The following is a 15,695-nucleotide window of genomic DNA, read 5'->3' on the forward strand; positions in this document are numbered from 1 at the left end:
GTCTTAGAAGGAATGGAGTTTCTGAATGGTGTGAAAAGGACAGAGAGGGTCGCTTCCAATCGATTTTACTTGTCCTTTCTGCCTTTTCGGATCAACGCCCTTCAATGGACACTGAGGTGCTCTTTCAACCAAAAACTTGTGCTACATTTTCTGCCTGTATTGGTGCTAAATACAATAAGCTTCGGGCAGATTCCTTCTCTTTGCTCTCCAAAGCCAAAAAAAAAAAAAAAAAAAAAAAAAAAGCAAAACACCCCAAACCCTGCTCTAATTAAACTGTTTTATATGCACTAGGATAAAGATAGTCTGCAGATGTATGGTGTTTCAGAAAGCCACGGTTATGACAAAGGCGAGGGCGTTAGGGTGCGGGAGTGGTGCGTGGAACACAGCTGTGTCTCACCTTCTCGGCTGGGCCCCAGGGGAGTTGCAAGGGCCCGGGCTTTCAGGTGAGAGGGGAGCAGGCCAGCTGACAACAGGTGGGCGGCAGAGGTTGAAGACTTGCAGACCCGAAACCCACGTCAAAGAGCAGAGGACCCCCCCTCCCCCTCCGCCTCCCCAGGAAACGGCTGGATAGTCCTCACTGACTATAACCAACTTCAGCAATTTAGCAGTCCTAGGTGGCAGGACTCCTCAGGACAAGGAGAGGCCGCGCGGCGCCTCACTGTGCAGCAAGCCCGCTTCCTGGGGTCCCCGGGTCAAGGTGAGGCTGTGTAATCATGAAGTTGTGTGAGCACGCCCGGGGTAGGCGCTGACACCGCGCCCACCTGGACCACGGCCCTCTGGCTGCCGAGAGCAGACCCCTTCTCAACACTCCCCAGCTAAGCGCCTTTTCCCCCCCTTCCTCCTATGGAAGGGGACCGTCTGGCGGCGAAGAAAGTAAAGTTCCCACCCGACGACCTGCGTGGTCCGACTGGCAGCAAGCACAAGATGTTGGAGGGGCAGGAAGGCCAGGGGTCGCAGAGAGGGTGTTGGGGAAGCAGATTCCCCACTCGCTGCGGCAGTTCTGGGCTCCTCCACCTCTCTTCTGCCTTAGGAGGCGTGGGCGGGTAAAGAGCTTCGTGCCCTGAAGGGAGGGGGGGTGACCCTCCAAGCTGGGGCTGGGGCCTCCCTGCGCGCCTACGCAGGACTCTGATAGGTGGTCCTGAGCCACGGGGACGCAGGCGCTGGGCTCACGGTCTTCCGAAGAGCTCTCGGGGTGCCCCCAGCGCCCTAGGGAGGGAGCAGGGGAGGCGTGGACGAGCCGGTGGCAGCCCGGAGAAGTGGCTGGATGTCAGAAGTTAAAAAAAAAAAAAAAAAAAGGTTGAAAAGGCAATTTTCCACTCTCGCTTTGCCCCCCTCCCCCCCACCACTCCCCAACCCCCGGGCCTCCCCGCCCGGGTTGTAAATCTGAGGCCGGTGGCCTGTACAGTACGATTCCCTTCGGCCGGCCCGAAGCGTCCCCGCCCGCCGAGCGCGCACCTCCCGGTGGGCCCCGCATCGATCCGGAGCCTAGCTGAGGATGTCACCGCACTAAATATTTACTGATCACACACAAATAGCCAGGCCTCGAACGATTTTCCTCTGTGAGGAGAGCGCGGAGAGCAGGGTAAATCATTTTATTAGTGTGGATAAAGCCCAGAGCACACTCCGGGCTGGAGTGTTTTAAGATGTGTCTTCAACGGGATGAAAAGAGTTAGGGGAATCGATAAGGAGTGATTAGAAGCCCCCGGGGGTGACGAAGGGGGACCCGGCTTGCCAGGATTTGGCGGGGCCGAGAGGGATGCAGCCAGCCCTTGAGGAGGGAGCGCCCGACCGCCTCTCTCGGCGCAGGCCTCAGTCCCGACGTCCTCGACGGGAAAGGTGACAGCGCAGCCAGCCGCAGGACTCCGCCGCCTGGCTTCGCAGATGGGGCCGGGCGGGCCTGGGAGCCGCCCGCTGCACACAGGGAGGGCCAGTGGCCAGTGGGCCACCGGGGTTGATGGCCCGTGTGGAGCGGGGACATAGGCGCCTGGTGTGGCCAGGCAGCCTGGGTAGCCAAGGTGTGGCCCCAGGTGGACGGATTTCTTGCCCCTTGGCAGTTGGAGACTTCCTTCTGAGGTTCCCTTCAAAGCTTTCCCAACTTTCTCCCGCGTCAACCTCCGGTCTCTCATTTAGCATCTCTAAAGAGGAACCCAGCAGCCCAGCCCCACTAACAGCGTGCCCTGCCACCAGCCATTGTCCAGGACGGCCACGGGGTGGCGAGGACCGCCCCCCACCCCTTCTGGTCGTCCGCAGGTTCGTGGCTGGTGGAACAAACTCCGAGGGCAAGGATTAAGGCAGGGCCACCAACGGAAGTCGCAGGGTTGAGGGTTCTACCTCTGGACCAGAGGGAAATCAGCTTTCGAAGGATCAAGCCCCACCCCAGCCGGCGGGGACCTTTCTGGGGTCCCAAAATTAAATGCTGGGAGCTAAAGTGACCAAGGTATAAAAATCTTGGGTTTCACGAGGCGTCGAGAGAAATTTACTGGAAGGGAGTCGAAAACCTTTTCCGCAAAGCCAGGCTGCTATGTTCTGGCTCGAAAATTGGCTTTTCACTCTGAAGCGCGAGTCTCGCTCCCGTGAGCAAACCTAGAGCTTCCAAACAGCTACAAAGAACCTAGTAGGCGCTAATTCCTGAGGGTAGAGAGTTGGAGCAGAAGGTGAGGAAAGAGAACGATCCATTGCCTTTTTCCTGCTTCTGATCTTTTCCTCAAAAGGGGAAACATATCTTTAAAAAAAAAAAAAAAAAGATAGCTGCCTACTGCCTACTGTGTGCATGCGTGAACACGTTTTCATGTGCCTATGTGTGTAGAAAGGTGTTCCTTCCCGTTGCTCGATTTTCTAAGCAGCTTGGGATATTCAGTTCAGGCTACCCTGCGTGTGTACTTCGGTGTAACAGGAAACAGCTGAAAACCCAAATTAACCGTTTTTCCAGAACGGATTTTTTTTTTTTAATATGAATCCCAGTGGATTGGAATGATGTGCTCAGGTGTGAGGGGGTCAGCCTCCTGCTCCGGCCTTGATAATCCTCTGATTCTTGCCTTGGAAGCTAGCAGCACCGCTGACCTAGGGGAGTGTCAGCTTGGTCTCCATTAACCCTTCTTGGTCTTGGCTGTAGAATGAAGGCTCACTACACTAATCTGCCCAAAGACTGATTAAAGAAGGGATGTAAAGAAGGACCTAAGGAAAGAGAAAAAAAAATGGAGGCAAGGAGTGAGGAGAAGGGAGAGAGGGAGTGAGAATGAATGCACCTTAGCTGTAGGGGTTTCAGAGCATTGTGCCCTTCATTTATACCGCACCCCATCTCCACCCCACCTCCTTGTGAGAAGGGGTTTCTATTCAGAGGCCACTGTCTCCTCCATCAAGGCGGCATAGTACAGGAAGACTTTAGTAAATTAAAAAAAAGGGGGGATGTAGTGACTCACCCTCCCCTGTTTAACTAACCACCCAAATCACATTAACAATATGTATATTATTAGTATAACAATATATAAACATATATATGATTATTGTGTGAGAGATTTAAAAAAAAATAAAAGACAATCCTAAGATATGGTTTGCCTTCTTTCACTGAAGCAAAAGGTAATTTAAAATTGTGTCCACAGCCAAATTATAGCCATAAAATCTGGATGAGATTAGAAAAATGTATTCAGCTGGCTTCAAATGTGGTGGGATTTCTGTGGTCCAAGATGATGGGTTTGTGCAGGAAGGTGTAAGCACATGGTGGAGGTACTCTCTCAGTTTTACGAGTGCCTTGATGGATTAAAGGTTCATATACTCAAACACTAGATAGAGGCTGTCACTCATGTGTACCGTCTTGGAGGCTGGCAGAAGGCAGTGCAAAAAGACTTCTGAATGAGCTCTCTGGAATCACCAGTGCTGGAAGACAAGCCGAAGCAACTCAGCAAGGGTAATGCTATTATGGCATGCAAAATCACAGAAAAACACTTCAAAGTGCAACCTTCAGGTTTCCAGTTGGTAGCTTTGGCAGGGTATTTAAGCAAACAGTGGACATCCTTTAAAATTCAAGGCCATGTCTCTCTCTCTCTCTCTCTCTCTCTCTCTCTCTCTCTCTCTCACACACACACACTTTCCAGCACACTGATGACTTAAATACTGCACTATAGATGATGGTGTCAGGAAACTTTTTGCTCATTTTACCAAACCTGGTATAGGCAATTCATGATTTCAGTATTAACATCACATTACAAGTTAGCTTCTGCTGAGAAAGTTTCAAGATCATTTGAGACCACGCGGATAGCAGTTCTTATTTAGATGTGGACAAAGTCAAGAATAATGATTGGGCTCTATGTATTTTCATTCTCAAGAGAGTGTAATGAAATATTTAAAACAACAGTTAATTTTTACTGTGAAAAAAATAAAGAATAAATATTAATTGATGGTATCAAGTGCTACATGAAGGTGTTAGAAAGGAAAATATCCAGAAAAATTAATACTGTTAATTAGCTGCATGAGTAGACTTCAGGCAAATACCAGCAGCACAAGAAATGAGGATTAACTTGGTTTAAATTCCTTGAACTACACACTCAAAGTCAACTTTGGGAGGAGAAATAGAACTTAGGGATTGACTGTCTTTAGGACATACACTCACCTCTGCTTTCAGTATAAAGACATAACTTGAGAATAAGTTGATAGCCAGAAACTGATATGCTGCCATAATAAATAAAGAAACATTATGTATTAATCTAAAGAACAATTTAGATACTTACATTATCTCCTCCATTTTTCTTCTTCAAAGGCTGCTTTCTTGAAAATGAGAAGGTACATGTTGAAAATAAAAAAAAATCTGTACAGAATGTAAAAGGAAATTTTTAAATATCACATTTAGTTTCTTGGTTATAGAAAGCATTACCTTGAAGTTTTGCAAACTGTATTGTTAAAAAAATTACATGAGCCTTGTTATTTTGCTCACAAAGTAGGAGCTGGTAATTTTCTTATGCATCTATTAGAATTTATTATACATTGATTTTATCTAAGAGATTCCTAAATACATGACTATGGTAAATTAATTGAGATGATGCCCTTTCAACATTCAAAGTAAAACTGAAACTATTAAAGGAAAGAAATATTGATCTCAGTGACATATGTCATACTGGGTATTCCTTGACAGGACCACATCACATCATATGTCAAATGTCAAAGAAAAGAAGTTAAAAACATTAAGGAAGTCTATTCCTTTGCCTATTGTATGGTAACTTATTTACTCTCAAAGAGTCTGAAATTTTCTATTCCATATTTTCTTGTTATTGTTGGTTACAGCTTAAAATTGGTTATACCTTAAAATTTCAGCACTGAGAGTTTTAAAAGTTTTTTTTATAGTCTCCTATGAGTGATATTTACCCACTGATTTCCCCCCAAAAGGATTTTAGTTAATTTAATGGCATTGAAAATCATGTATTATCTTGCAAAATCTTTATTTCCATTATAATTTGAAGTCAAATAAAATGTCTGATCATTTTAATAAAATAAAGTTCAGTGTTCTTCACTTACTGACGTTTCAACCTTCAGGGTGTTATCAAAAAAGAATCAATATCCAAATCTGTATTTTTTTATTATTATTTATGTGCACATGTGTGTAGGCGCATGCTGAGACTAGACGAGGGGATCCAGTACCCTGGAACTGGAGTTACAGGAGGATGTGAGCAATGCAGCATGGGTGCTGGGAATTGAACTCTGGTCCTCCTCCGCAAGAGCAGCTAGCGCTCTTAACAACTCAACTATCTCACTAGCTCCTACTTCTTTCTTGACAAGTCTTAAAACTGACACTGGTATGATATGTATGGATGTGTAGTAGGAAAGCCTTTGACCCTCCCTATTTATGCTGCAAATGTTTTTTATGCTTATGTACTTTAAAGACCACCAGTCAGAATTATCTATCCCCCTTAAAGAGCAGCAAACAAAATTTCAAATTATGAACAGGAACTATGATGTTCGGGTTGAAGTTTCAGTAACACTGAAAAGTTTTCCTAATAAATTAGGAGCAATTCTGTATTAGATAAATTAAAATAGGGCATCTCTCAGACATGATTTGGGTGTATGTCTTTCTGCCCTCTTGCCTCTGATAATAAAGTAGATGGTGTTTTGCCATCAGTTACTGTGTTATTTCTTAACAGAGTACTTGCTTAAAATTAAAAAATTTCCAGTGGTCTTGCTTACAGAGCTGAAAACATTATTAAATATTATTTAGACTTTTGTTCAGATTTGTATGTCCAGTCAGTAATGAGCAGTTTACAGACCCCCTACCCCATCTCCTTCCTACAAACAAAACAATACCACATATGCTAGCTAAAGAGAAACCTTCCCAAAATAAACAATAAAACCCTTAGAATTCAATGTCCTGGAACTACAGGCGCATTGTTTTTACAGTTGAACTCTTAGTAAGGTTTTGTTTCATCTCCTCTATCTACCAATGCGAACACTTCTGTACAATACAATTTCTGACTTTAAAATCGAATTGCAATAACACACCATTTTAGGCTTTTCTGAAGTGAAGAGCTTTGAAAACTATATCTCCAAAAGAAAAAGAAAAAGAAAAAGAAAAAAAAGTGACAATTGACAGGGCTGGATGGCATGCCTCACTTTTTAGTGGTGCCAGAAGAGTTCCCTTTTTTAAAAAATAACTATATCATCTTTTTCCCCAAGTGCAAAAATGAAACGATAACGGGAGAAAAACACAAAGAAAGGTTCTTTTCCATTCCTTACCACTTCAAACCCCAAACAACAAACAAAACAAAATCTACTCCCACCTACCTCCAAACGTGGCCCCTAATGCTTGGGAAAAGTTTCTGTGTCACCAGCTGGATAACTTGTAGTACTCTCAGTTGCCTAACTTTTCCAGTGCACCAGGCAATGCCTAGCCTGAGTCAGGAAAGGACGGCCTGGAGGAGGAAACAGGGGCCCATCATTTAGAAGCAAACTTAAGAAAGTAACTGTTGAAAGTCTCCAAAGGAGGTTTGAAGAGGCAGGACAGGAAGGGCCGATAGAACCAATTTTATTCTTTTCCAGGCATTTCTAACTTTTATGACTATACCCCACTCCCCACCTCTTTACTATCTGTCTTTGTGCCTCCGGGGCCAGTGAAAGAGCAGGGCAGATTCGAGATTGCTTTCAGAGTTTGGCTTCTCTGATGATGGATTACCATGTCAATTTAAACGGCATAGGATTAATTTGTTTCAATGATTTCTCTTTAGGCTGAATGCCAGCCGTTTTCTATCTCTCCCCCTTGCTCTTCACAACAACAACGACGAGAGAGAGAGAGAGAGAAAGAGAGAGATAGAGAGAGCCTTTCCATATTTTATGTTGAGAGACAATAATGGAAATAGACAGTTTGGGTATACTGTTGCAATACAGTCGTAGGTTTGAGTCTTTTTATCTCTGAAACATACAGTCACTCACATTAAAGTAAAATTGGTCCCAACATTTATTCAATAAGTACTTGTCTTTTAGATAATCCAAGGCAGAGCGCTTTTGACAGATAAGGATTTAATTTTTCTTGGCCAAGTTATTAGTACAAAACATTCAAACTCACCACCTACGATGGATGAGGTTATAGAGATCTTTAACAACCTTAAGTGGGAAAAAGAGTTTGTATGGGAGGGGGGAACACTTCTGAGAATTCATATTTTACACATGCATATACACACCAGCAACACAGGCACCCCTGCATGTCTGTGCATGTGCACACACGTCACAAGTTATCATGACCGCATTCTTCAGTGATGCTAAACAATTCCACCCATTATGCAGATATGTCTTACCTTTCCCCAAATGAGACTATACAGAGCGTTCATTTTTGAAGGACTTTTAAAGTGCACAAGAGAAAAAAATATATATATGGCATTGAAATCCACTTTCTCTGTGAGACCAAATCTATTATGAATAGAAAGTGGTACTAGAAAGCAATTAGGTACCACCCCAAATCCAGCACCCCTTTCTACACTTCTCACCTACACCTACACTAAACTGGCAGGTAGCTGGAGGGTGCTGCTGGAGGAATGAAGGCAATTTAAGTGAAATGGTGATTATTTACATTCTCAGTTTAAAGGCTGTTCCTCCAGCAGACTCAGAAATGTAGGGAAGAGATTCCAATCTAAGTACTTTTCTACATCTTGGGAAAACATGACTGTTCTCACTCTCTTTTTCTAATGGTCTCTTCTTATTCCAGAACCCCCGCCCCATGAAAATTTAGCATCATAATTCAGAATAACAAATTGCATTTGAAACCTGAATACAAATAGATTGTATAGCCTTGCCCCCCCTTTCTCTCAGGCCTCTCAATGCACAACCGCTCTTTATTTGTGTAGCTTCCACTTTGTAAGGACAGACACAATCAGAGGCCAATCAATGGCTGTCAGAACTGAATCCATACAATTTTAATTTGTTAAAAAAAAAAAAAAGTTGTTGGTTGCTAACCTTGTGGGGAGACTGTGTATCTGAGAAAACTAAATCTTGGAGACTTCTCCTTAGGAAATGACGTTACACATGAGCAGAAAAATTCAGGCAAGCAAGGCTAATTGAACGGAGAGGGAGAATTAGGTTAAAAAAATAGAGTACAATCTAGTATCACATTTTCACTAGTGTAACTTGAAATGAAGGTGTCTTCGAGTCGCCGGTGATGCCCGAGCCTTTAGATGTCGGCCACAGATGGGAACACCTATTGAAATGTGTCTGAAGAAGATTAATAGGGCTTGTCACTGTTGGGAAAGCACTGCTGTAACTTTCCACAAGCCCAAGATGAATTACCGATGAATGCTCACTTATCAACCCCATCACTATCGTTCGACACTAAATCAAATTGAGAAGTTATCTGCAATCAGAAAATTTCTTTTAAAAATAGACATATACCTTTAGGCCTCAACTCCTTAATAATCCCACTCGCAAAACAATCCCCCAGCCCTAGCTGCTTCCTCGACTTAAGCTGAATTATAGCTCAGTAATGAATATATTTTTAAAGTTCACGCACAAACGGACAGCTGGTCAGACTGTGAAGTTTGACAGCATTTTAATGAGTATGAAGGCTCCTTGGAAGTCATCATTTAATATTTCAGAAAATGTGCTCCTCTCTACTTTTTAGATCCCCCGCCCCCTGGATGGAAAGGCAAAAAGGGAGTGGATCTGCTGACTTAAACCCTGTGACTGCAGTTATCTAATGCTCTGGGAGAAAGAAATTATGAGACTTTTGAGCTTAGGTAGATAACAGAAAAACAAGATTAAATGGATAATGGTGAAAGGGAGCCGGGCACAGTTTTTAATCGTTTAATGATGCCGCATGGTAGCTCACTTGGTGGACTGGCACATCTATTGGGCTAGACATGCAGTCTATGACTGAGCCAGGCCCAGTGGCCCCTGGACTTCTGTCACCTCTCTTTTGAAACAGCATCTTGCTTTGTCACTATGTAGTCCTGTCTGGCCAGAAACTCAGAAATCCTCCTGCCTCTGGCCCTCCAATGCTATAATTAAAGGCCTGAACACCACCAAGCCCAGCCTTCCTATCTCATTCTTAGAGTGATTTATTTGAGAGGCAAGACAATGTCATTATCTCCTTTTATTATTTATTAACCAATTCTGAGCATCCAAAATCTTTCCGACCTTAGGTTCACTATGTTTTAATGAAATTACTAACTACTGTATTTTGTAGTGCCCTTCCTACTTGCAGTGTCTTCACCTGCTGGATTCATTTGATTTCCACTGAAACTCTATTCAGTCAGCTATATATATATATATATGTGTGTGTGTGTGTGTGTGTATATATATATATATATATATATTTTAGTTTCCATTTTGTTGACGAGCAAATTGAGGCTACGTTGTCTGAAGTCAGGGAGTCAATAGAAACAGAATTGAAAACTATGTCACTATGTCTTTTAGTTTTCATTGGGGATTTTTTTAACTGAGTCATTATGCAAACAGAGATTAGAAGATGGCGACAATGCTAATTGAAGCTAACATCTAAGATATACTACAACACGAACACTAACGCGTTCATTTAATCTCTGCACAACGTTCCTCTTCCGTAGATTAGGCATTATTTCAGTAACCCAAGAAAACAAAACGAGGCTTCTGGAATTTGGAGACTTGTTTAAAACTCACATTGCTGGGAAACTGGGGACACTCAGGAAGTTTGAATGCAAAAGCCATTGATGGTAGCCTGTTCTAGGTCTCAGTTTTAATTGCTAGAAGCTTTGAGTTGCCCTGAGTGGGTCCAAAACATCTCATTTATTTTCCAAATACACACATTTCTCCGATTCTGAGGCAGTGCAGAGTAGTTCACGGGTTGGTTTCTTTGTATTTACTTATTATTCATTTATGTATTTTGCAGTGCCTAGATTCAAACCCTAAGACCTCTCACATGCAGAGAAAGCAATTTACCACTGAGCTTCATTGCCCTGAGTCCTGGCTGGTTTTGTCAATTATTAAGCATATGACCTCCAGTCATTCCAGTGACCTTTATTCTCCTCTCAAAAATGGGATGATTAGATTCAGTGTACCAAAGTATGATGTTTTGGCGTGCATTTGCCACTCCTAAGAGTGAGGAGAGAAAATAAGAAGCAGTCACCTTGTCTGAGGTGAGTGGCTACAAGGCATACTCAGGACTAGGCAAGAGGGGTAGCTTCCTTCTCCCTGAGACTGGGAAGAATGCTGGGCACTATAAGAAGTGCTGCCATATATTCATTCATTCATTCGTTCATTCATTCATTCATTAACTCACTCATTTATTTATTTGTTTACTTATTTATTCTTCCTCTAGTGAGCATGGAATTCCTCAATACCTCATGGGAATGGATGAAAATCCATGCATGCTCAGGTGTCTTCTCCAAAACAGCATGGTATTTGTCCAAATTCATCATGACAATGCAAAGGCTGTGTAGAGAGTTACACTGTATAGTTTAGAAAATATACAAAAAGAGGCTGGAAGCATTTGGTAAAGAGAAAATGTTCTTCCTCTCTCCCTCCTTTTCTCCTTCCCTCCCTCCCTCTCTCTCTTCCTTTCTCCCTCCCTCCCTCCCACCTTCCCTCCTTCCCTCCTTTGCTCCCAGGCTCCTTTCTGTCTTTGTGTCTATCTTGATTTTCAGACAAGGTCCCATGTCCAAACTGTCCTCTAATTCATGATCCTGTCCTGAGTCTCCTGAATGCATGAGATTTAATAGATTAAAATTACATTTTGAACTTTGGTTGTTTGAACTCTCTGCTAGAGTGGCCTACTGGACTCCAAGCAGGGAAGGTCGTTTAGAACATCGGATAATTTAAAATTCTGAAGACAACCTTTGGCCCCTTTATTTTTCAGACAGAATTGAGAAAACCTGGAGTCTGTAGAGGCATGGGGGAACTTATCCAGTGAATTGGTGATAACACCAACATGAACCCCCTTTTTTCTCTTGGTCACCCAAACCAAGAATCAATAGTGCTATGAACCAATAGCACTCTAAAAACATCACCTCCTACTATGTTTCTTGTTCAGCCACTACTTCTGATTATGTCTTCATATGTGTGTATGTGTGTGTGATGCAATACTTGGTGTGAGCTGTTACTCACTGTAATGTGGAAATTTTTTCTAGGTCTCTGTCACAATCGTTTCTTGTAAAACTTAAAAGGTAACCAGCAATGTAGCTGGCACTTTGATAAAGAATCCTTCAAGAATGTTTTGTCAACAAGGCGTGGCAGTACATTCCTGAAATCCCAGTCCTCAGGAGGCAGAGGCAGATAGATCAGCAGTTCAAGGTCAACCTCAGCTACATAGCAAGCTCCTAGCCAGCTAGAGCTACCTGAGAGCCGGAGTCCAAACCTAAATCAACAAATAAAAAAATAAATCTTTAATTTCTATCAGATCACAGCAGTCTTCCACTCAATTGGTAATTTATTGCAACTCTCCTCTGAAAGTTCCCCAGAAGGAAAAGCACACCTTTTAAATCTTCCCTTTCCTGTCCCAAATTGTCTTTGCTTAGTCATTGCTTACTTTTGGAATGCCTGCCTGGGTTTAATCAGAAGTTACAAGACAAAATGTGCATTATTGAGAAATATAAATATTTTCAGAAGCAATTAAAGGGATGAAAGATTGATTCAGCGTGTAGATTAGACGTAATTTGAAGCGGCTTGTTCTAATGAGAGCTACTGGGATCTCAGTCAGGAGCAGGCCAAGCCACCATCTAGAAACCCCAAACCATTGGAGAAACCTGTCAGTGACTGTCATTCCAGATATACCCACTTTTTTTTTTTTTTCTTGCCAATCTCTGGGCTAAAACGTCTTCCTTACTCCCCTTAGGGACCTATAATAGTCACCTTTGAGAAATCATGACTAATTCTTGCCTTTAGTGGTTAGAAGAGAGCACCTCCCTTTTCACAACTCGGAAGTTGGCTTAGCATTGACTTTCATAAGAACATTTTGGCCTGGAGGCGTCTGTATTACAATTTCTTTCTTGGCTTAATAAAAGGTATCACATTATCTACCTGGTCAATCTCTATTGGCTTTCAAAATTGAGACATGGAAAAACCTAATAAGCCTCATTAGGAGATCTGCTTTAAAACAAAACAACAACAACATAAAAAAAAAAAAACAAAAAAAAACAAAAAACAAACAGGCAGCCTCATTTAGCACATTACTTTGAAACATCCCGGCAGAGTTGGGTGGCCAGGACTTGGATACAGGTACTACTAATTTGAAATCTTTGTTAATCTGGTAGTTCTGGGAAAAAAAGGGGGCGGAGGTTGGTGCCTAATATGTAAGTGGAATTTTAATACCCAAGGGATCAAAACCTGATTGTTGTATTTTGTTTTTATTTTCTTTCTCTCTTCCCTTTAATCCTACCTTTTGTCCCCATGGCTGTGTGTGAGAGATGGCTTGATTTTCTTGAGATGCTTCAGTCATCCACAGCTGGAAGTCCAAAAAGAACCAAAAATGTCTTTAAAAAATCAACACAAGTCCGGGAGCCTGAGAGAACAAGTTTTCCTTTGTTGTGGGGGATAGTATTATTTGCTGTAGGTTTTTTGATATACATTCTAAATTAGGCCTGCAAAGGCATGCTTCATCTTTAATTCATCACTCTCAGCTGAAAGAGATTAGCAATGTCTAGCACGCACCCCTCGTATGGTGCTGACCTCATCAAGTATGGCCTGAAATTAATTAGCCTCATTCATTCCAAATGGAAAAGGATAATGGAGCAGCGTCTTAGCGATGACCATCACACATTGTATGCAGCATATTTAAAAGGCCTCTATCTTCAAACCATGTAGATTAAAATTCCTTCCAGAGCTCACAATATGCCCGAGTTATCCGGGACCTAGAGGACAGCCCAGTCGGTTTTGTGTCTGCGTTGGTAGTGCATGTAGGCTTGGATGTTGCGTGGGTCTTTTGCCCATGTCTGTTAGTGATGTCTGCTCTCAGCTGGCTTGCTCTCCAGAATCACAGCTGGAGTACTTGACCAGCAAGAAGTTGATGTTCAATCCTGTGTTAAATGATCTGGTAGCCCAGTAATGCTAAGTGCATGTTTTTGATTGCCAGTCAAAAGAAAATGCCAGAAGAAACGCTGCGGCTATTTTCCAAGATCCTAGTCGTTTTCTAATTTGGACCCAGAAAAGCTCCTTAAAGAGGGACTGAACTTTCTATTTTGAGCTATTTTTGAGACTTTCTATGTCTTTTCCCAGTCTTTACTGTTTTGATCGTATTTTAAAACTTGACCAAGGATCATGCTAGAAGACCAAATCCCTTCAATTTACCATCTTACTAAGATTAGCTGATTTGTTTCCCCTTCTGGGGATTGACTAAGAGAGGCCAAATTTTTGAATATCAAAACTGCTTTCTTTTTGAGCCAAAAAAATCTTGACTCAAGTTCTTTGGGATCCTCAAAGACATTGTAAAGTTTATTTTTATGAACAGCAGACTATAGATCAGAAGGAGAAAGAACCCGTGAGTTTTGTGTTTTTGGTTTTAAATTTTTAAATAGTATGAAATATAGTCAGTTTCTGAAAAGGCACCAGTAGTATTTCAAGGGACTGGGATTTTTGTATAGCGTACATTTCTTAAGAAAAGAATTATCCCAGAATAAACTTTGTTTGGAGAAATAAAGAAATAGATATCAGTGTAATATAACTACTAGGCATCTATTCAACCTCTAGAATCAAACTTTCAGTTTAGAGAAATAATCTTTTCAGAGCTCTTTGATGTACTAAAGCTTCATATATGTTATTTAAGCTTAGTTTATCTTATAATACAGCAAAGATTGGAAGTAAGTTTCTCCTCTGTCTATAGACAGATGTGGCAATTTCTCTAAGCTCACTCTTGTTCATCATCCCATGAGAAGTCCTTTTATCTAATGGTCAGTATCATCTGTGTGCAGAAGCTCATCAAGCAGAAACTGAGTACCTATCATTTGGATGTAAAAGATTTACCTTTCAATGTTCCCAAACCTCTAGCATATAATTGGAAGAAACTCACCAGCTTAAAGTCTGGGAGGATAAGATGTGAAAAACAGAGAAAAATTAACTTACACAAATTTGATTTTAACAGAACCAGGGGTAAGCAGTGATGTACTGCAGAATTTTAAAGGTTGAGAGAAATAGGTAAATTGCAAATTACTATCTAGTCATTTTGGGATGTCATGGCAAATAAATGCGACTGGAAATAAAGAGAGATCCTTTACAGCAGCAGTGATTCACTGACACATATGCGCTAAACTATATTTTCCTAATAGTAAAATTTATATTACGTTTACTATTGAGACAAGGGAATGAGAGCATTCTGTACACTGTAGTTCATTTACCTAAAACACCTCTTATATTTCACTTAAGAAACTATATTTTTTTAATCAGCAGAGGTAAAAATAACACCCATGCTCTAAACATAAGGATTAGCTTCACGAAATGTGAGTTCATTGAAATGACAAACTCAAAGTAGGATTCAGACTAACTTATCAAATCTCAATTGGTACCCAAGTGAAACCATGATTCTTTACCTTTCGGGCATTTGAAAGTAGAAAAAAATGCACATTGCAATTCAAGCAGGCCTCTCCTATCCATACCTTGACTCAGTAACAAATGGGTAAACTTCAATTCTCATATGTGTTCATGATGAAACTTGGAGGCTGCTTTAGATGACAATGAACAAAAGATAGGTTATGCTAAACAGAATGGAAGATGTTTTTGGAATGTCTTTGTCTTATTTTGTATTTCTTGAAATTCATCTAGAGATGACAAGAAGAACAGTATTTATGAAAAGAACTTTCATGATGTTTGTGGAAACAGCCGAAGAGGACCAACAAGACAGGAAGCAGTCTTTGGATTGGTAAATATGCCTGTCACTTTGTTTCTGAACCTCGAACCTTGCAAACACTGGGTGATTATTCTGCTGTGGAGCAAAACCTCTAATCCACCGAAGGCTTTTTAGTAAGGAGAACATGGATGGAAAAGTACCCTACAGTTTCAAGGGTACTTGATAAGCAAAGGCTCTGTGCTAAGCTATGCATTAAGGTCACTTTTTACCACAGTGCAGGGCAAGCAGTACTGTTCTGCTCTTCAAGTGAAGATGATGAAGTACAGGGATGCTATACAAGTTGCTCAAGGTCACATTGCTTATAAAAATGACCAGATCCAGCATGCACCATGTTGTCTCTCAGCACTTATGTCCAGTCTGTCCAATGCTAGGCTGCCTGTCAAGAGAAAATGTAATTATGGTGTTTGCAAAACAAATT

The 15,695-nt window shown here is 41.8% G+C and overlaps 2 long non-coding RNA genes across 12 annotated transcripts in view; one reads left to right on the forward strand and one right to left on the reverse strand.

Annotated features, from left to right (window-relative positions):
- LOC110562387 (uncharacterized) overlaps nucleotides 1-15,695 on the forward strand; it is a 48,520-nt gene that overhangs the window by 6,411 nt on the left and 26,414 nt on the right. For all 11 annotated transcript variants that reach the window (XR_009585577.1, XR_009585568.1, XR_009585569.1 and 8 more), the window contains one exon: nucleotides 15,193-15,289. This is a non-coding gene — a long non-coding RNA (uncharacterized LOC110562387). The remainder of the gene's footprint in view (nucleotides 1-15,192; nucleotides 15,290-15,695) is intronic.
- Nucleotides 3,448-6,869, reverse strand: LOC132647228 (uncharacterized). Its single transcript, XR_009585565.1, has 3 exons — nucleotides 6,766-6,869; nucleotides 4,725-4,801; nucleotides 3,448-3,873 (listed from the first exon to the last, which is right to left on the reverse strand). It is a non-coding gene; the product is annotated as an uncharacterized LOC132647228 (long non-coding RNA).

This window comes from Meriones unguiculatus, chromosome 14 (genome assembly GCF_030254825.1).
Source record: "Meriones unguiculatus strain TT.TT164.6M chromosome 14, Bangor_MerUng_6.1, whole genome shotgun sequence".
NCBI lineage: Eukaryota > Metazoa > Chordata > Mammalia > Rodentia > Muridae > Meriones > Meriones unguiculatus.